Source organism: Lampetra fluviatilis, chromosome 33 (genome assembly GCF_964198595.1).
Source record: "Lampetra fluviatilis chromosome 33, kcLamFluv1.1, whole genome shotgun sequence".
Lineage (NCBI taxonomy): Eukaryota > Metazoa > Chordata > Hyperoartia > Petromyzontiformes > Petromyzontidae > Lampetra > Lampetra fluviatilis.
Window position 1 is genome coordinate 1,984,576 of NC_136307.1, and position 23,006 is coordinate 2,007,581.

The 23,006-nt window shown below is 46.8% G+C and overlaps 2 protein-coding genes across 3 annotated transcripts in view; both read right to left on the reverse strand.

Moving 5' to 3' along the window:
- The window catches only part of LOC144944110 (homeobox protein otx5-like), a 38,561-nt gene extending 34,311 nt beyond the window's left edge, over positions 1–4,250 (reverse strand). For both annotated transcript variants that reach the window (XM_078872185.1, XM_078872181.1), the window contains exon 1: positions 4,171–4,250. The gene's annotated coding sequence lies outside the window, so the exon portion shown is untranslated. The remainder of the gene's footprint in view (positions 1–4,170) is intronic.
- The window catches only part of LOC144943931 (fibulin-5-like), a 610,861-nt gene that overhangs the window by 142,934 nt on the left and 444,921 nt on the right, over positions 1–23,006 (reverse strand). The window lies entirely within an intron of this gene.

Genomic DNA, 23,006 nt, shown 5'->3' on the forward strand with positions numbered 1-23,006 from the left:
GTACAGTATATAAAAAGGAATAACCCAGCGTTTTAAAAAAACACGACCTTGCTCAAACATTGAGTCACGAATCTGATGCTAATTTTCCTAAACGCCAAATTGTTCTGCAATATAAAGTGCCGTGGGGGGAAGGAGGCATGGAGGGGGGGGAGTGGTGGCACAGTGGTTACCGCACTCCGCTATAAGCGCGACTACTTGAGTTCGATCCTCGGTTAACGTTAGTGGCGAGTGACATCCTGAGTCGATTCTGGAACTAGCGTTCACCAACCTGCACTGACCAGCGTGGTGAAGTATGGTCAACGACGCTACGAACGATACGTGCGTAGGGGGAGTCGCATCCAATAGTGAACTGACGACGAAAGGTCTGTGCATCATTTTATATTGAAATTGTCAGTGTTTATTATAAGCCAATGAGCAATCCTTACGATTGTGATGCTTTAATAAAATGAATGTTGAACTTCTTTGAACATGCATTCTATAAAAAAAAAATATTACAACAATATAAGCGTTGCGGTATAGATTTTAATATTTATTTCACTGTAGACGGACACCGATACGTCTCCTAAAATCTCAAGCCACTATTCATCCCCAACAGTCATGATCAATCCACTGCTGGATCAAGATCTCCCAAAGCCGTCGCCATCTCTCGCGGCCCTGCGATGGGATGTACCAATCCGCCTTCGCATCTGCACGCCAGCTATATTTGCATCGTTCCATCTCCACTTTGGGACGTGTCAAGATTTTTTTTAAAGTCTCACGTCAACACTGGCACACACGCACACATGGACGTTATCTACCGAGGCTCGCCATCGAACAAAGACGGTCACCGCATCGCGCTGCGCTTTCACAGATGCGCTTCTGCGGCCGTCTGGAACGCTCTCTTCCTTCCGATATGCACTTTTAAACCAGAGTTTGAAAACGAATTTCTTTAGAACTGCTTTTCTGCGTTTAGTTAATTGTCCGTCCCTCGCATCTCTCATTAGCACGGTTGACTACGTACGGTCCCGACGAAGTTCAACAGACATACACACACAAGGTTAGACAAACCCATGCAGCCATTCTCAATTCTCCAGTGAATTAAGGCTTTCCTCCGCACGACACCTCGATCGCGAATGTTTTTGGTCGATACGACCATACTTCACGACGCTGGTCACACACAGGGTGAAGATGAACGCGGGCAGGGCTCAATGGGAGGGGGGGGGAGTTTGTTTATACAGCGAATAGTGAAGGGGGTGGGGGCTTTTTTTTTAGACCGACGGTCGCTGCAGGTAGTGAGCTGCACGGAACGTCTGTGAAATGCGACACTCTAATCCCAGCGGTATTTGCCTAAGTATTTATTTACATTTGCATGCTTTTTTTTGGTCGTTGTTGTTGTTTTGTGTGCGTCGGTCGCGAAGAAGGGGTGTGAGTCTGTTTAATGGCCATAGAACGCGGCCCCGCAGATGTAGAAGCTACTCTGATCGGTGTTAACAGCGAACGTGTTTGTAAAATTGCAAGTGTCTCTCTCTCTCCCTCCGTACCTTGGACATTTATCGTGTGCGAGCGTTAAAATAGCTCACGTGGTCTGGGCCCTCTCACGTGGTGTGGGCCCTCTCACCTGGCGCCTAGGCATCGGCAAGGTAAGGTAAAAGGTAAAAAGCAACGAGCCTTACTTTACCCTTCCTTTTACCTTACCACAATACAACCACTCTACCCTACCTTTTACCCTTTAGCAGGTAAGGATAAAGGTAAAAAGCAACGAACCTACCTTTACCCTACCTCTTACTCCTACCCCATACAAATTACCCGATTACAGGGTAATTACTGGGGCACTACACATGAAAAAGGTTTATAACGGTAAATGCTACAAGGTAGAGCGCTTCATTCATATAGAATACTCTCGATGATTCCGATTTTACACGCTTGTTGTCGTTGTTGTTGTCGTTGTTGTCGTATCCTCAAATCTTGTAACTCAATTTTAACCCACTTCCCAATGTGGTATCGACTGCAAACTCGTTATACTTATGTCATACTGATGACAATACTATATTCTATCATAAAATATATATTTTTGTAAACATTATTTTGTATTTGTTATGTTTCGGCTTGGGTCTAATTGTCCATGCTCAACTGACGTTGGCTGTAATTGGCCACGCTCCCTTACGTTATGGCAAGCTTCGGGGCCACTTCCTGGAGTCGTGGAGTTCTGACATTACTAGTACATTTAATAAAAGCGTGTTTAAAAAAAAGTTTTAAAAAATATTACTTATTAAATGGAGGCCACGGACTGCGCCACGGAGCGTCTAGCGGTAAACAAGGCACCATATTTACCGGGTAATAGTTCGCGCTACCTTTACCCTACCGGGTAATTCTTCCGAGCTACCTTTACCCTACCCTTTACCTTACCCCTTGGCACGTCGACACCTTTACCTTTACCCTTTTACCCGGTAAAAAGGGTAAATGACCTTACCTTGCCGAGGCCTACTGGCGCCCCGTGTGGCCCCCCAGGTACCAATCCCACCTCGTGTCGGCGATGGGACAGAGTCCGTGGCTGTCTGCGTGTCGCGTACAAGTCGTGTGCGTTGTAGCGTGCGGGTTTGCACTGCAATGTGCTTTTACGAGTTTTCGCAAAGTACTCTTTTTATAGTATTATTATAGAGCACACTGTGACTACTTTGAATATAATAAAATATGACTTTTGTATGTGTCTTAGAGTACAATTTAAGTAAAAAAATTACATTTCAACATTTTTTTTCGTTTACAAAAATAAATTTGCTCTCTCTCAGTGAACGTGATATTTTATTGTACTGTTTCTGGTGTAAAATATCCAAATATAAAGAACAATATTAGAACAAAATATGCGTAAAAAATATACTTTCAGTACGTGGGTAATTGTTGAAGCAGCGGTAATTGAATTGCATTTCGGGTGCATGCATGATTCGTGCGTTGTGTGTGGGTACACACAGCATCGTGTTGCATGTGAAGACTGCGGTGTACGTGTGTGGTAGTGTAGTAGTGGTTAGCGCACTGCGCTACGAACCCGGCGACGCGAGATCGATTCCCGCTCACGACCAATAACAGTGGCGAAATATTCGTACCGGTCTTGGGCCTCCCGTAGGTCGACTCAGCCATAAATTAGGGGAGACAAAGGCGGCCGGGTGTGGTGTTGGCCACCCACCGCTTCGTTTGCCGTGTCGGCTCGATAACAGCACTTGTCCCGATAATCTGTTCCATCCTTTACGGGGTACCTTTGTCTTTGTGTGAAGTGTTCACAAATGTACGGCTTTGTGGTTGCATACGCGAGTAAACGAACACAATCGGTGTACAAAGTGCATGTATTTGCTGCAACTTCGATGCAATCGTTGCGACTCACGAGTCAGAAAAAAATCACAATAAATCATAATTCCCCCTAATAGATGGATATGCATGTTGAACTTCTTTCGCACCGTACGTAGCCAAACGTGCTAATATATGTCGTGGACGCATGCCAATCATTTTAAAGTAATAATGTACGTATTTAACTCAGTAAATACGTATCAATGTTTTCACTATATGTAGATAATTTGATTGTGAAATACATACTACGCTGTATGTGTGCAATGAACCAATTCGGCGCACGAAAATCTGACCTGTCATGAGACTTACACGCATGCTTGCTCTCTCACATTGCAGTATTAATTATACCACCCGTTATATTAACATGTTAATAATATAACACTCATAACTTCCATAACCAAATGACATCACTCGCATCGCTAACCTGCCTTCTGTTAATTCGTATTTGACTCGCACACTCTTTGCGTATATATTCTCTGTGAGAAAAAAAAATTACACACAGCTATGCATGAACGCAACTCACGCACGCACGCAAAGAGTGAGTGAATTCGCCAGAAACTGTTTGCCGTGGCCGCATGTTGAGCTCATACCCATGTGCGTATTGTAAACTTATATATGCCGCGCGTGCTCAACTCTGATCGGGCTGGCTGCAACTGAAATTCCCTAAACCTACAGATTTGGATCACGTCTGAAAAGAAGAGGCGCTTAAGCAAAAAAAAAATCTCCCATAAGTTGATTATACCACGAGCAATGTAGATTTAGCGAAAAGCACAACGCCAATTGACCGGCGAGGTATAATAAGAGCGGAATAAAACAGCTCGCTTGGGAGCAAAGAGGAGGGCACAAGCAACTCACCTGTTCGGACCCAGAGAGCGAGAGAGAGAGTCGCCTTGGGGAGGACGCAGGCAACCTGTGTGTTTGCCCGTCAGTCTCGCGGCGAGGTCTGTCTGCTTGCAAACTCAAAGCGCCGCTGTGGCCAAAGAAGTGGGGGGGCTAAACGCTAGCGCGCACGCACGGACACACACGCACACACACACGGCTGGGCGCAGAGAGAGGGGGAGAGAAAGAGACAGAGAAGGGGAGGAGGTCTGTACCACGTTGTAGATTGCCGCGCACACTCGCGGCGGGCTTTACCACACCGCGCCTCCGATACACTTCAATCAACACACACACACGCACACAGCAACAAGTTCACAGACCCCCCCACCCACCACCCACCCGCCTAGTGCGGACATCGGGCAGCTAATTTGAAAGCATCTCGTCCTTCGCCTCCGCAAAGACGTCACCTGTCAACTCGCATTTGGCTTCATTACTGTGTATCTCGCTAATCGGGATTACACTCGGCTTGATTATGATGCGTGTGTCCGCTGACATTAAGGCGATTTTAAAAAGGGGGGAACCGGTGGGTGGGGGGTGGGGTTGGGGTAATGGGGGGCGGGGGCGCGGTTGGCTGGGGGGGGGGGGTGATGGAGTTGTGTGTGTGGGGGGGGGGGGTCACGTTGGTGCACGAGGTTGTAGCGAAGGGGGCCAGATGTCTCGTGGACGGTGCCCCCCCCCTCACCACCACCCCCACCACCACCACCCCCCAAATGCCGCTCTCAAATTAATCACTTGCACTTTAGCAACTCGTGCGTGGTCAGCACGTTCTGTCTGCAGCGCCACACGTGCTATGTAGACCATAGACACTGATTGTGGGGGCCCTTGTAGGATGATGATGATGATGATAATAATCATCATCATTATGATGGTGTATGTAGAGGGATTCTTGTCAACCTGCTTTCTGGACGATACACCTACCCACGGTCGTATCGCTCGTGGCGATTGTTCGACCATACTTCACCTCGCTAGTCGGTGCGGTTTGGTGAAGAAGAAGAAAAGGGGCAGGGATGTGGTGGTGATGGGGGGGGGGGTCGAGGGAGCAGCGTCGTTTTTCGGATATCACTCGCCACGATCGGGAATCGAACTCTGATGGGCGAGGTCATCACGTGGTGTGCCAACCGCTGCGCCACCGCTCCGCCACATCGGTTTTGACTGCCACCCTTCCAAAAGCCGACGTGGTCAGCGTGGTCAGTGCGGCCACCTTCTGCGTCGGCGGTGGACAAATTATTCCGCGTGCGGTGTTAGATTTTAGATGTTTTTATTTAACTCCGCCCCCCCCATGCCTACCCCTATAAAACCAACACGGGTTTTCGGAAGCCTCTGTTCAAACTTGAAAACGTTCACTAACGTTGCTCCCCCCCCCCCCCCCCAAAATATATTTTTTTGTCGATTTGCCCAATATGAAGGCTCTTTTTGGCTTTTGAGTTGTTTTCTACAAGACGCGACTTTACTAATCGCATGCGACGGCAGCTGTCCAGCCCGTCTAGAACACCGGCCCGACCAATACAAGTACACCATGAACTCGCGCACACCTGCCTATTATTCAGTATATGTGACAAATACGCGCGCACGTGTGTGTGTGTGTACCTACACGAGGGAGCTGTGGTGCAGCGGTTAGCGCGCTGCGCTACGGCGACGAGAATTCGATTCCAGCTCATGGACATCAACACAAGTGACGATAATTATCTGAACGGGTCCTGGGCATCCCTTAGGTTAACTGAGCCTTAGGTGAGAACCTGGTCTCCCCATCGCCACTGGGGAGACAAAGGCGGCCGGGCGTAGTGTTGGCCAACCACTCCCTCGTGTACCGCCTTCATAGGTGCTCGCTAACAGCACTTGCCCCAAAAGTATGTTCAGGCTGTACGGGGGATCTTTGTCTTTTTGTATTCCTACACACCGTTATTGCTGCAGTATACATATACTGTATTGTTCATATTTGATTTAATTGTCTACCACACGGAAACACGACGCAGTAACGTTAACGTGTGTCTGTGTGTGTGTATATATATATTTATGTGTGTATGAAAACAAATAGTGGCGCATCGGTGGTGCAGCAGTTAGCGCACTGCGCTACAAACCCAGCGACCAGAGTTCCATTCCCACTTACGAGCAACAACAGTGGAGAATATTTGAACCGGTCCGAGGGGCCTGCGTCTCCCCTAGGTCGACTCAACCTCAAATTAGTACCTGGTGCGATGAGTAAACATCGCGACTCGGGAGACAAAGGCGGCCGGGCGTTGCAATGGCCGTATGCCGTGCTGGCCTTCATAAATGCTCTCTAGCAGCACTTGCCCCAACAGTCTGTTAAAGGCTATACGGAGAATCTTTGTCTTTATATATATTTTTAAAACGACGTAACCATAGAAACACCTCGAGGTGACGATTTATTTCCTCATTGTTGGTGCTGGGGAAACTTTTCGCCAGAAAATCAGACGAAAAAAATATACATATGTGCCCTGAGCCTCTATTTCCGTATCTGGACAGGAATAAAAGCCACGAGAGAACATCTGGCTATTAAAAAATGATCCTAAATTATATATTCTGTAAATAGCTTTAAGATTGTATCTCCCTCGCCTGCTACTCAGGAGGTCGCGGGTTCGATCCCGGACCCTGACGATGCCTGTTGTTGTATATTTGGAGTTCGCGTGATCTCTCTCTCTCTCTCCACGTGGTGATCGTAGCGTGAATCATTCTCCGGGTTCCTCCGATTTTGCCCTCTTCTTCCACATTGAGAATCGACTCGCGTTTAGGATGATTTGGCTGCTGCTATAAATGATGATTAAGCCACTTGGATAATAAACTATCATCACGCGTGGCCAGGTCGCCTCTGAAAAATAGTTTGAATAAACAGTCAATATAATAAACATGACGCCAAATTAATTGTTTTACAACAACATAAGGATGCTGCCGTAGACGTGGGAACGTAGTACATGTACGATGAAGAAGGGTCATCATTGCCCGATTCATTTTCAGGCAGTTGTTGGCGAATGTTTTGAGTTTTTGATTTGTTCATTGTGCGTGTACACCACTGCCAACGCAGCAGCTTTACTAAATAACTACTGGGCATCTGTGAAAAAGAGCTTCATATCTCATCGGATTTATCCAAGATGAATGAAGATTCTAATTCTGACCGGTGAACATGGAACGTTTGGCAAAAAGTTAATCCAACGGGTTCCAGCCACATGCCAAAGTTGTGCCCAAGCTTGGCATGTTCACCGGGGTTGTCACGTGTAGCTCATTGCGATTTAAAACTCGTTCATCTAAATGCATATACAGTATTCAATCATGCAATGCAAGTTCATTTGTTACACGGGAAATCCAGTTTAGCCAGTTACCCGGCTAGTTTTGCAACGTAGATCCATGGCGCATGAGCAGCGCAGACAGAACAAGATCATCGTCAAAGCGATCCGTACGGAGGAAGAAGCAACGTCGGAACAGCACGCGTCGGAGGTACACGTCAAAAGATAGTGCTTAAATAACATAAATTATAACAATATTAACAATGTAAACTGGCATATTGCACCAATATATAGGACGTTTAAATGTATTAACCGCCCACATCCATTTTCCGTGTTACTCTTTGTTCGAATACAAAGGCCACTTGGTCCGATAAAGCCGTGACTTAACGGAGCACGCGGCATTGCTACGATTACCAACTTAACAACTGCACGTGATTAATTGACATTAATCTTCATGTCATACCGTATTCTAATAGCGCTTCTGCAGACTTGCAGTTGCTACAATTTAAATTTGCGACGTCGTGATTTTTTAATATACCGTAATTTTCAAGCTTTTGTCAATCCACTGCCGGATGACGGCCTTCTCCGCGGCAAGCGTAATTAATTAAAAAAAAAGTGACCATACTTCATCACGATGGTCAATGTGGGTTAGGGGGGGGGGGGCGGGATTGGGCAGATACCACTCGTCTTCCGGGATTACAACTCAGGTGGGCGAATTTATTGGGCAGTGGGCTAGTCACTTTGCCACCGCTCCAAGTTTTTTTTTAACAACTGCAAATTAGAGCTCGATCACTTAAAACAAAAAAACGCCCCACCGTGTGCACCTGGCAAGCTGGGCGAGCTATGTAGGTCAAGCCAAAAACGCGTGGCAGCGTTCACAAATGGTGCTCAAAATGCCCTCGAACTCGCGTGAATACATGATTTGGTGATTCTGCGTTTGGCAGTGGTGAACTAGCGCACAACAACACACGCAATACGTTGGTCAACAATGCTGCTCAAAGGATATACAATGTGTGTATGTATATATATATGTGTATGTATATATTAAATAATCGACGTTTCGGGGACCCCTCTTTCTCTTCCTAGCACGAGGCTGGTGAAGGTGGGGGAGCATAGATGTTTGAACATAGTATAGTACAACCATGAACTGCCGTCTGTTGATAACATAGCCACCAGAAGCCGACTTCGGCTGCCTTCTACAAGCAAGGTGATTGTCCATCAAGCACCAGCCAGGCCCAGAATCGCAACGAGATCGGAGCCATTCCATGTGGTTGAGTCCTAGCATGCGCCCTTAGAATGTGGCATATACAATGTCCGTACGCAATAATGAATGCATTGCTTCAAATCAATAGTTACGATCACGGTAAATGCATCTGAATGTGTTTTTGTGTGTGTGTGTGTGCAAGGATTGATGAATGTGCAACGTTCATAATCGTTTGGTCGCCATTTAAATTCGTATTCTCAAACTGGCTGCAATGTTGCCGCGCATAGAAATTGGCCGCCATTGCCAATCGGTTTCCATGACGACGCGGCCAGCCCAACGCGGCCTCGTTCACAGCGATCCCAGGCGACGTGGAGAACAATTGATCCTCATGGCGGTACCCCGGGGCACCAAATAATACAAACTGGCCGAGGCAATGAAATATTTTATTTCTGGGACACTATTTTTCGCAGGGGTGTAACTTCACTCCACGACTGGGGTACCAATTAATCCGAAATCGGTGGTGCTACTCCGTGATGTCGAAACGCAGTGAGGACGATTGCGTTGAAACCCTGAACGCTCCGTAGCGGTGCATCGTGTACAGCTCGTCGAGATGAGTCGATTGCTGCATCGCCGACCATCAACAGACTAAAAATGACTGCATCACGGACATTGCGCGAGAGCTGGGGTACTCGGGGACCCCGGGGTACCGCCATCAGCTTCAATTATCAGCCGGTTCGATATCCGAACACTGTTCTTCAGTTTAACACGTAGGCTTTCGCGACCAGTATTATTCATAATAAAGGTTTCTGGGTTAGATCGCGTTATTTATAAATGTGTGCAACCCTCCACCACCCGACACTGCCAATCAGTAAAAAAATGTGTCACGTTGACAAAAGACAAATACTACTATGAGACATCCTTTACCAGTAGCAAAATATAGTAATAGGGTTTTACCCTTTTATCTGATACAAAAACTGACATCCTTATCCAAGGGATCATATTTGCAATAGCCACAACACAAGCAGTCAAAATGCAAACAATAAGAAATAACTCTGTTTATCAGAGTTGTGTATGTGTTGAACTTCTTTGGCACCGTACGTAGCCAACCGTGCTAATTTGAGGTGCATATTGCAACATGCGAGAAGAATAGGGTCAAGTTGTGTGGATATGCCAACAATGCCACATATGTAATTATGTATCCTCTTGTAAAACTCCAAATAAGCTGTGTTTCCGCATTGTAGCCCTTTCTAACATTAGTGTAACAAGTTGCACGAATTAACTTATCGGATTAACGATTCAGCAGACACGCCCAAGGCTCAGAGAGGCCTAAGACTACCAAGCATAATGGAGGATATAATAGTTACATTAAATACACATTTGCACGAGTTAAGCATATGCATTTTTCCATGTAAATTATTAAATATGTTAAGTTAATTACTAAATGCGGATGTTTAATCTTTCTCACTTTTTGAACATTGCGCACTCTTTTCCATGTACGGAGGGCGTGCTTATATTCGCCTGCACGGACATGCAGCATACGAGTGGATGTTGTACATGACCAGTCAAATTCCATCTGACAATACACACGAACGACTTTGACTGTGAAATAGTAAAAACGGAAGGCCTAAATTGAAAACAAAACAATCACCATGGGGAGAGAAAAACAATCTTTATCCGATCTAGATTTGAAGTTTTCGTGACTGCAGGGATCCACTCTTTGGTTCTTTCGGTAAAGTCACGTGGGTAGAAAATAACGTTTCGGGCGCAACACAAGCGTCCGTCATCAGGTGGGACAACCACAGCAAGAAACAATTGCTGAAGTGGGGCAAAAGGGGTGCTTGTATCAAGAAGCTAAATATTTTATACCTCCGTGACTTTACCGAAAGAACCAAATAGTATGAATCTTTATCAGTCAAGGAAATAGAGCCTCAAGTGTGTTATGGCTACTTTCAGATAACCGTAATTAAATAAGTAAAACACATTTGAATTCCTCATATATCCCATTCAGAGCAGGGTGCAACAACACGACATTAAAAAGCATACGGAAATTAACTGCACACAATAAGCGAGTAGCAGCGAGGTGTGCTGTGCGTGTGCATGACACCTTGCGTGTGGCTTCTCAACCATTCCTGGTAACCACTTTCACAAATCCGCACTGACTAGCTTGGTGAAGTATGGTCCAACAACCCCCACGACCAACAGGGTGCGGGGAGGCATTAATCCACCAGTGGATTGACAAATGGCTGTGAGTTATTAATTTATTATTGCTACAATGAGTTTATGCAATTGTGAATGACTATCGAAAATCCATTTCCATTCATTACTACATTTAATAATCCTCATCATCCATCTGTCATTATCATCATCATCATCCACCATCATAATCACTATAATCTACTCCTATGTGTCGAAGGCCTCCCTTAGTTTACATTGTTGTTGTTCTGATTGCGTAATATAAACATTCATTTACCGAAATGGTTCATTCGAGAGACGTACAATGATGGAGGAGATCGAGCGACGCAAGCTGCCCGTCTGCAATGTGCCGTGTTGGACGTTAAATCGTCGGATCGCAAGAGATGACGGCGCCTTAGGGTAGCCTTCATCCAGCAGTGGATGGGCCATGGCTGATTACGACTAATCAACATACTGAGAGGCTCGTGTAAAAAAGCCAGTATTTACGGTTAGAGTTCCTGATTAATCGAACTCAATTTCACCATTGATAATTGAGATGGAATCTATTCAATACTTTCGATTACAACTTCGAATTTACGAAATTTTAAAAAGCATACAGTACGCATTGGCTATACGTTTCAAAGAAAAACGAAAATAAAAACCTCACAAGCGTGCAAAGAATCGTGGACAAAAATACGTGCTCTGAGACAGCAAAGATGAACATACGATGGTGACGATTTAAGGACGGGGGGTCTATACCCACACAGCAGTGGATTGGCCCTGGCTGCTACTGTTGTTGTTGCTGCTGTTGGTGATGTTGTTGATGATGATGGTGCTGAATGCAATATTATCGAGTAGAAGCTCACGCAGCTTCTGCGCACGTCTGTCTCTGCAGGGCTAAGCGCTTTTGCGCCAGGTGGCTCATTCCCCTTAATCCGAGGCACGCGCTGCTGCTGCTGCTGCCTGCCTTGGGCTTCTAACCGGGACCCCACATTCAGAGCCAGCCGCATGCCAGGCGCAATGATTTTAATGTACTGCAAAAAAAATCGTAGTTGTAATAATAATAATGACGTGTTTTATCAACCAATCCCCCCACTCCCCCCCATTGCAGAATCAGTATTTATACTGGAGGAATCCGATGAGCTACAAAGCTCTTTTTCACAGATGTCCAGTAGGGGCAGATCAGAACGTCACGACAAAAAAACAATACAAAAACACGATGGGAGTGCAAAGTATATTAAAGGTAAAAACATCGCTTAAAACAATATACAAATAAAACTATACTTTTATTTTATCTTACCGGGCAAAGCCCACTGAGCGATTACCTTATTATTTTTAAGAAGCGATCTGACCACAAACAAAAGTGGCTTATCGCGTGGAAATTTATAGCAGTCAAATAATTCAGGCGGACACTCTATGCAATGTTTGGGTGTCTCTCTCTCTCTTTGTCTCTCTCTCTTTGTCTCTCTCTCTCTCTTTGTCTCTCTCTCTCTTTGTCTCCCTCTTTGTCTCTCGTACGCTGCGACGACTACTGCCACGTGAAGTGGTCGTGCCACCGTCTCGCGTCGGCCCGCGTTCCTCCTCATTTCTGAGTTTGTGCAGCGAATATCAACGGCAATAATAACAAAAAGCCCCCTGGGTTCGATTTCCGAGTCGGGCCTCTCTTTTGTTGAAGTTGTTTGTATGTTCTCTCCACCGTTTCTGTACGGATTTCCTCCGAAAATGTCCTGTTCCCTCCCATGGCTATAGAGAAACAAACGAGGTGATGACCAAGCGTCCCCCAATGTGGCTTTCCTGGGTAAATACGTGATGTATATATTTAGTTTTTTTTCACAGGTGAGCCCTTCAAAATAGGATGGTGATGCTAAATACTGTATTGCGGACATCTTGTATGAAGTACATTGCTTTATGGACTGACTATGTTTATGGTTGTAAGGGCCTTTCATTGTTTACGTGAATGTATATTTGTGTTTTCGTGGGGGCACAAGGTCCATAAGGACGATGGTGCTTGAGAAATGTTGACCAATTTACTATTCTACTATTTTTGTTTCATGTTTGTGTAAAAAAAATCAAAGAGAAAACATGTAAAAAAAACATTTATACATACATATACAGACTCGGATCCCCCATTAGATTCAGATGTGTTAATGTTGACAAAGAAAATAGTGTTCCAACATTCCAACGAAAACGAACATTTGTCAAGAGAATAAAATATCACCTTTTTCTCAATGAGAAATCCACCACCAATCATCGAGCAGCACCACCAATCCACTGCTAGGATGACGGCTTCCCCACAATCTCGCAGTGTTAACAACTCGCCAATGCGGCTGCGTGCAAGCTGATGCTGGTCGCTCCGTCTCCACGGCGAGCATAGCCCAGTGCGACTGCCTCCTCTTCGGTCGCCACTCTGTCATCAGTCTCGTCCACCCACCCCACTCTTACGTGGTCGTGAAATGTTATCTAAAAAAAATTAACCCGTAAAAACAAAGTTTTTCACTATAAATCCTTTATATGCGTGGCATCGGTTTTATTTTATTATTCATTTCTGTTTTTCTTGAGTAAGAGTTTAATTTTTATCACGTTGGTATTTTTAATTAAATATGAAAAAAAAAATTCCTAAAAAGTGGAACATTTTGGAAAAAAATTTTCACGAAAATAAATTGTCACGCATTTTGTGTGCAAAATGTCAGCTCGATTGGATCACGGGAAGTGGGTTAAAAAACGACCGAAAGATTTGCACGGTCGTAAGCGCGCAAGCAAGTGAACTTAATATAAAGGTTTTAAAAACCCGCACAGATGGGTAGCGGATACCTGCTTGCTCGACTGCCTCCGACCAGTAACTCGGTGGCTCTGCCAATGGGTGCCTCGCGTCATGGCTCCGTCGATTTGTGATCCAACGACTCTACGATTATATTCTTGGTTCTTTCGGTAAAGTCACGTAGAAGGGAAATAAAAAACAAAAAATGTATTATTATTTTATTATTTCCCTTCTACGTGACTTTACCGAAAGAACCAAGGATATGAATACCTGCAGTCACGAAAGCTTTAAATCGAGACTCTACGATTCTTTAGTCCGGTCTTCTATCACAAGGTCTAAGTTTACAGTCTTTAACATCCACCTCGCCGCAGGCTGATGCTCCAGCACTCGCTGATTCACTCGTCTGAATCTCCATTGAATCTTCGATCGCTGCATGGCCACTGCGTCAGCTTGTGTTGCGATCGAAACGTCGTGATCTATTCGTTTTCTATCTACGTGACTTTACCGAAAGAACCAAAGAGTATACGTGACCACTGTTTCCCATGAACGTTACTCATGGATGCCCCCAGCCATGTTGACAACTCGGTCGACCAGAGTTACTGTTTCGTCTCAACCACACAGATGGCGCGCCACGGTGGCGAAATGTTAACTACCTCACTCGGTATGCAGGAGGTCGTGGGTTCGATCCCGACCCTGACGCCTGTTGTATATTTTTAGTTTTCGTATCTATCTCTCTCCGTGGTCGCGTGGATTTTCCTCCGGGCCCTCCGTTATTACCCTCGAAGTGGCTTATCCACGTGATATTCACGTGATAGCCACGTGTTATCCACGTGTTATCCACGTGATAAGCCACTTGGTATCATCTGATGATGGCCAGATCGCTTCTGAAAAAGAGCTATAAAGAGCTCAGTGGGCCTTACCTGCTACAATTAAAATAGTAAATATTCAAAGCGCAGTATTTAACCAGCGCACAGCAGGTGACGACGCTTATCTCTCTCTTTCTCTCTGCCTATTCCCCTCGCTCGGCTCCACTTTGGAATTCCCTTCCGTCCGATCTTTGCCCAAGTTCTTATAGCTTTGCTCAACCTCAGGTAACCTATTGACTCCTCGTATCTGTTACACCTCCAACAATAGTGCTGTTCGCTGCTTGGTCGCTTGGTGTTGTTTTTTTTTTGGGGGGGGGGGGGCGAGGACCTTTGGGGCCGTGTTCAGCAATCGTCGATTGTGTTCGAGAGGACCGCGCGCTCTGGCAATCGCCCCGCAGAGAATCAATCATCGGGTTAGAGGTATCGAACCGCTCTAACCTCGTGTTCCGTGGCATTGCGGCGAGCGTGCCGACCCCAATTAATTACAGCTTATTGTCTAATTGCTTTTTAAACAACTGCACATCCCGCAAGCCCTCCCATCCACTCCGACCAACCTCGCTCTTGATCGCCAGTTGTCGGTAGCGAGGCACAACATATGTAGTAGGTACGCGTGTGTATGTCTGTGTGTGTATATGCACGTTGGAATTCTTTCGCACCGTACGTAGCCAACGGCGCTCATCGGAGGTGCGGACAGCTCCGAGACTGTCACAGAGCGTGTCACGTGTTCACATTGTCTCCCGTGCTCCCACTCGGCTCGATTTGTGTGGCCGCTGCGAACGACAGAGGATTACGGACGATCCTGCCGTCGTTATTACTTTGTTCAACTCGCCCCGTCTGTTTATCGACCGGGGAGGCAAACTGCCCCTCCGAGGCGGGAGATTAAAACCGTCCGATACAGCAGCAGCAGCAGCAGCCGCAGTGGTGGTGGTCTCAACCAGACACCCACCTTCAATCGCCACTGCCCTCCCGCGCCTGCAACGCAGAGTGGTGCCGATAAGCACCGGGGATTTGGCACTTAAATGCTTGTTTGCCATTTGTCGCGTGTGCGGTGGGTGTAAGGGGCTTAGCCGTACTTTGTACTCTCGTGGTAGTGCCTTACGCCGATGGTCCCCGCTTCCAAAGCCAGCCCTAGCGGCGTTCCAGACAAACTCGAGTGAGTTCCATCGGAATGTCGTGTGTGGTGGGGTAAAGTGTGGGTACTTTCACCTCCTTACAAATCTTCTGGCTGTGTGGAAGAGTAGGCCAAATAGCCTGTAGGAGAGGGGGCGGGGTTCTCTTGAGCTTCCTCGAGTGGAGGAGGCCCAGCAGTGGATATGGAAGTCATCGCTGGCTGTACCTTCACCTTGTACACCTTTTAGGAATAATTAGTTATAATTAAAGGGTGCGACAGGTCACTGTCTTCCCAAACCTGGGCTTGTTTTCCCACCACCTAGGCTGTCGTCACAGGCATGGCCACGTGTTCACGGGCATGGCCACGTGGTCTATTCGGGCAGGGCCGTTTACTTGACCGCACGTCTCGTTAAGTAGGGCATATCGTGGGGGCTGTGGGTGCTGGAGGTGGGGGTAGGGGTGATATAGGGGTGCTAAAACGACGCTTCAACTCTTAAATCGTCTTCCCTGTACCCAGAGCCGTCCCTAGGGTACGGTGAATCGGGGCGATCGCCCCAGGCCCCGCACTTTGGGGGGGGGGGGGGAGCGCACTTCGACGTCATGGTGCTAGATGTAATACTGCCGCTTTAGTTTCAAGGCGTCGGTGGGGGGGGGCACACGGTGGGGTTTGGCCCGGGGGGCCCCGCACCCTCCCCCCTCCCCCCGTGGACGGCCCCGCCTGGAGGAACCAGTATTCTTAGGCGCTTATGTCAGAATTTAGGTTGCAGGCGAAATATACAGAAGTCCTACAACAACAAGAAAACCTCTAAATTGTATTTGCACATTTGTCAGCTATCCCTCCCCCCTGCCTCGCCCGCAATTTGGAACATATGCAAAGTGCACTATCATCTTCATTATATCAATGCTCATTAATTGCAAATTATAATAAAATGCATTTCATCAATTATATCCTATTGATCAATTGCCACGCGCAATTAAAGTATCCTAGAAACGGTTTGTAATCGCTGCACATTTTTCCAAGGGAGACGGTCGCTGAGCAGCTTCGTTTAAAGGAAAACATCCAACCCTAAAAAATAAACGAGCTATGCTTTTGAAGACATTTCACCCACCCCTCCCACCGCAGAGTAATTAGCTGAGAGTAATTTTGAAATTTGGAATTTGTGCTTTTGACGCCCATTCATAAAAAAAAAAATACTTTGCAGTGTATTTAAAATCCACTTTGCAGCAGATGCATTGCTTTGGTGATACCGCACAGCCGTGGAACGGGGGAATCTCTCGCTAGAGACAAACCTAACACGTTACACGTCGTGGCCCAATAAGTGTTCTCACCGCTGAATGACCCAAATACATGCGCACTGTGCGGTATAACCTGCGGTGCACGGTGCACTAGTTTGCATCGGTGGCAACGGTTCGTCTAATGGGATTGAAGTTGGGTAGGCAAAGTGAAGCTTAGCAGGGAAGTTGCATGACAAGAGTAGAGTCCGTTTGACAACCACCTCCACTGCTGGATGAGGGCCTGCCCACACCGTGTCCGTCATCGCGGGTTTATTTGACCATACTTCACTCGGTTGGTCGCTGTGTTTGGTGACGAATGTGGGGGAGAGAACAGAAAGTACACCACAACGAGAGATGTTTGCTGCACCGGCCTCGCTGCCTTCATCATCTGCTCGTCCATTCTATGCACCAGCCTGGGATTGATCTGCCACGAAGCTCATGGTCCACCCTAAACCGCATCCAATGCACAAACCACGGCAGTGGATGCGGATACCCTGATGATGCACAAATATAGAAATAAAAAGTCTCCAGTAGTTGTGTGCGACTGTGGTCATCCAGAACAGAGACTGTAACAACGTGTAACGACAATGCCCCGATCCACAAATACGAGACACCACGGCAGCGATACACTTCGCTACTCCTGACGCAGTTATCTGGGCTTAACCACCTGCATGGGAAATTGTAGTAATTGCCCTGCATCTACAGCAGCCGTACGGAAGAAGACGAAGACGACGACGATACCCCAGCCAGGATCCAGCTCAGATTCTGAAAGTTCTAACGAGTTCGGGACGCATGCCGGTCCGATTTGGTCTCAAGCACATTGGCAGTAAGGCAACTCCACGCACACGTTCCATCGTCTGCTTGTTGGCTGGCAGCAGCAAGAGGATAGATACATTGTAAAAGGATGGATGGCATTCATGGCCACTGTAATTATACCCACACGGCGGTCCTTTTGGGCGTCGTATGAAGATGATCTCGCCCTTGATTGTTTGCTCGAAGTGATGTAACACGTTCGCGGAATTTCCCAGGAGTGTAAGACCTCCACGGCCAGATAATAGCTCAACAATTATAGTAGTGGTCTTTCAATGAATACCCAGTGTTAGTTTACGTACACCATGAAGAATGATTACCATCTAACGCGGCGTGTGCGTGTTTAAGAGACGGTCAGACCGGCCCTCGGATTACCCGATTTAGTTATCTTCTGAGATAAAGGCGCGGCCCTGCAAAGTCTCGCTCACGCCACTGCTGCCGGAAGAACCATCGACTAGAAGGAGCTCTAGAGAGCCGCCCCTCTAGAGGTTATGTTTGGCCTACTCTTCCACAATGGCCAGACTTCTTGGAAGAGGTGGGGAGTGTCCACATTTGACTCCACCAGACGTGACTAACTGTGGGAGAGAACCCTCGTGAAGATGCAATATGGAAATGTAAGAAGATGATTCTAGGATCACTTTATGTGATTGTTAAGATGACACCAAGTTAAACTTCTTTGAATTATGCCTCGGTGTTATCACAATAACCACCAATAAACACAAGCTTGGTGCTCAAACGTAGACATTTAAACACGGTAATATATGAACAATTTTCAACTCCCAAACACCATCGTTTTAAAGTGCAAAGTACACGAGGAACTGTGTCGTCTTGGTGTGGACTTGTGTTGTTGTTGTTGTTGTTTTGCTGCCTTGCCCAAACTTGCATTTAGTGTTGACAAATCTGCAGGAATTTACAAGTTGCACTTCCATACTTTATTGATATATATTTACTTATGAGTGACTTGCTCAACTTTTGTCTATCTTGCTCTTGTATCCTTTACGTATTGTTTGTCGTGATTGTGACTTGCTGACCCTGCTCCCCTGCTGCACATCTGTGAAGAATATCTTCATAACGCCATCAGATATTCATCCTCCTGAAGGATAAACAACGTTTCTGATTTTGCTTGGCTGTAGCATAACAGAGACACGGGTTGGCATCATCCCGACTCACTCACTCAGAGACACGGGTTATCATCATCCTGACTCACTCGCTCAGAGACACGGGTTAGCATCACCGTGACTCACTCGCTCACTCGGTCCCAATCCCATCCAGTGCACGCTGCGTGACTACATGCCCAGCACTTTAATTGCAACAATCGCATCGCCCTCTCCCCTAAACGACGATTGCCGAATGCACACCGACGATCCAGCACACACACAGACACACACCTATCACGGTGACTCCCGTGGTAGGTGTGATGTTGCTCCATTGTGGAGGGTCTCGGCACCAGCTGTGTGTGAGGAACCTCGCAGCCTGGGAAGCTCTAAGTGCAGTCACGGATTGCAGATTAGACATTCCTTTTGTGGGAGAAAACAACAAACTTAGTGGCTTTCCCCGAACTGGGTTGAAACAAATAAATTAAAGGTGTGTGGGGGGTGGGGTGGAGGGAGTGTGTGGGGGGGGTAAAGGTGCAGCCCCTGCAATTTCTCGCTCGTGACACTGCTGGAGAAAGAGCCTCCACGAACGGAATTTCTCGAGGGAGCTCCTCTAGAGGGTATGCTGGCCTACTCTTCCATGCTGGGCAGATGTCTCGGAAGGGATGGAAGTACCCACACTTTACCCCACCACACACGACTTGCCAGTCGACCGCGATGTATTGTTTCCCGATTATGATGGGATGAAGGGCTGATTGATTCTATCTCCCCGAGCCGGGATTTGAACTTTTGTAATTCAAACTGTGAGAGACGGACGCGCAAACCCCACTGCACAAACTCCCCCACCGGACATTAGCGGAACTCGGCGGAGACAATGAGTGAGAGTGATACTAACAGAGTAATGATGATGGATTGGACAATGACTCATTGTCCCTTTGCACAGCAGTGACGAATACACTCAACAAAGCATACAAACAGAACTGCAGCGTGTTTAAGCAATCGAATTCTTAACTTCTTGCTATCTTCTGGGCGTCATCAGTAGAGTCAAGCTTGTTCAACAAATGTTGCTGGGATACCAGATGTCATTGGCAAGATCACTCCATCGAAGCTATACTGGGCCCTGTTCGACGGAAAACGCAATATCGAATACAGACTAAATATGCGTTCACATCTTCTTGGTTCTTTCGGTAAAGTCACGAAAGCTTTAAATCGAAATTTATGCGTTCACAATACAAGTTTTTGGGGGGTTCGATTGCATAAATATAAATGTGTCGTTAAACCCGACAACCAATTTTGTAAGGTTTTTCACGTTACTAATACAGCATGCCAGTGAGATGGAGAGAAATTCCACAACATTTACAATGGATTTGCTTTCCAACACACCGGTGTGCTGTACTAGTAACGAACTGGCATGTTCTGTTTACGCGACAAACCTTACTAAGTGGCTGTGTCGGGTGGTGGCGGGTTTAACGACACATTTAAATTTACGCGATCTAACCCCAAAAAACAACTGTATTATGAATAATAATGCTCGCGAAAGCCGCCTATTACGACTACCACCACGTGTTAAACTCTATGCGTTATTGTGGAGCATTCTAGGTAAAATCCAGTGGTAGAAACGTGACGGTGCACGACTCTGCCTTAGCAGCACCCATTCGGAACAGTTCCTACGGCTCGTCAATGATGTTTAAACGGCAGTTCGCCCTAGGGCTGCAGGGCGAAGACGATTTGCACACCGCGTTGTAATGCGGTGGGTTTTTCTGGAAGATTTGCTGGTTTATCCAGGATGTTTCTGTTGCGCGTCGTCGCTTTAAGATGTTCTCTGTTCAAATTGTGTTTGTTGCGGTTGCACCCGACTCAAGAGCCGCATGGCTCACAGGGCTATACCTATTAAATGAAACTTGAAACTTGGTTCATATCGGGAATGCCGTATTTCCATTTGGACCACTGGTAAAAAAAAATAAGCTTTTTCATGAACAGAACTCTGTTTTGTTTCTCTGCGTAAGTAAAACATTTATTTTGTGGAGGCATAATGTTCCGCAGCAATGCGTATAAGTTTGAAGTCGGTGCACAGTAATGATCAACATAATAGCTTGTTTTAGCTCTCTTTGTTTTTTTTAGCTTGTCCATTGAATCTCAAACATCCTAAATATTGATCAGTTTAAAGAGTAGCCCAAATACCCTCCCAGAGTCCGGACTCTACTGGAGCCCCTTCTGTTAGCCGTGGCGTGTGAGCAAGCAATTGCAAGGCTGTGCCTTTACCTTTACCTTGAGGTGGTTTATTTAGTTTTTTTTTGCGGGTCACATCGCGAGTCATGAGCTGTTATTTTTGTGTCGTTGTCAATTGTTCAACTGTCGTTAATATGCGACGCATTACAGGCATACGTTGGTCACGGCGTGCAAATACTGCCCAATCTTTTGGTGAAATGGCTTCCCATAAAATCTTCACGGAGTGTGTGTTATTGGGAACACGTGGGTGTGTTGTACGGAGTGTGTGTTATTGGGAACACGTGGGTGTGTTGTACGGAGTGTGTGTTATTGGGCACACGTGAGTGTGTTGTACGGAGTGTGTGTTATTGGGAACACGTGGGTGTGTTGTACGGAGTGTGTGTTATTGGGAACACGTGGGTGTGTTGTACGGAGTGTGTGTTATTGGGAACACGTGGGTGTGTTGTACGGAGTGTGTGTTATTGGGCACACGTGAGTGTGTTGTACGGAGTGTGTGTTATTGGGAACACGTGGGTGTGTTGTACGGAGTGTGTGTTATTGGGCACACGTGAGTGTGTTGTACGGAGTGTGTGTTATTGGGCACACGTGAGTGTGTTGTACGGAGTGTGTGTTATTGGGAACACGTGGGTGTGTTGTACGGAGTGTGTGTTATTGGGAACACGTGGGTATGTTGTACGGAGTGTGTGTTATTGGGAACACGTGGGTGTGTTGTACGGAGTGTGTGTTATTGGGAACACGTGGGTGTGTTGTACGGAGTGTGTGTTATTGGGAACACGTGGGTGTGTTGTACGGAGTGTGTGTTATTGGGAACACGTGGGTGTGTTGTACGGAGTGTGTGTTATTGGGAACACGTGGGTGTGTTGTACGGAGTGTGTGTTATTGGGAACACGTGGGTGTGTTGTACGGAGTGTGTGTTATTGGGCACACGTGAGTGTGTTGTACGGAGTGTGTGTTATTGGGAACACGTGGGTGTGTTGCCCCTTTTATGCCGCCAGCATGGCAAGATACAAACTCCTCCGACTGGCCCGGGGCTAAATAAAATGTCGCCTCCAAAGTTACATCAACACAATTACAGCATGTTTAATCCTCATCCTCCTCTGAGAATAATTTCATCAATAATGTGAACGTAAAATCGGAGCACTTTCTGGCTTTACGAGTATGGCTCAGTGGTTTGGCCAACGGATGTACGTTACCATGGGCCTATACATGACATGTAAATATTACAATTTAAATGACTTACAACCCCCCTTTCAATCTGCTGCTGGAACAAATAAATCCTCTCCAGCCCGTGTCGGTAGTGGGGGTTGTTTGACCATACTTCATTACGCTGGTCAGTGTAGGTCGGCGAATGGGGGAGGCCCCGGACCCTTTCTGATGCCGCTCGCCGATGGTATTTTGCTTTTAGTGTTTAGCTTGTTCTCCCCCCCGCACCTCCGATTATCGCGGCTGGCTACGTACGTTGCGAAAGAAGTCCTACATACATGTTAGCCGTGATCTGGAATCGAACTCAGGTAGATGGCGTCATTGTGCTGCAACACGCTAACCACTGTGCCACCGCTCCACCGCTGTGACGCATGCTCGGCGTGGCAGAATATCGCTGCAGCTACCAAAAACCTCGTCGGCGTGGTGTCGAGACGTCACCTCTGTGTCTCTGAGACACAGGGGAGAAATCTCCTGAGACACCGCTACAGAGGATACGTCTCCTCTGCATCTGTCTGTGTGTGTCTCGCATCACCGGTGTGGTGTCGAGACGTCACCTCTGCGCCTGTGAGATACAGAGACACACACACAGAACATTGCTTCAGCTGGAGTAGAGGATGGAGGAGGTTGGGGTGAGGCAGGTGTCAGTGGTCGGCGCACTGCTCCACGAGCCCGGTGACTCGAGTTCGATTCCGGTGTGTACACATCGCCACTGGGGAGACAAAGGCGGCCGGGCGTGGTGCTGGCCACCCACCCCTTCGTGTGCCGTTCCGGCCTTCATAGCTGCTTGCTAACAACACTTGCCCCGACAGTCTGTTACAGGCTATACGGGGGATCTTTGTCTTTGTGTGGGGT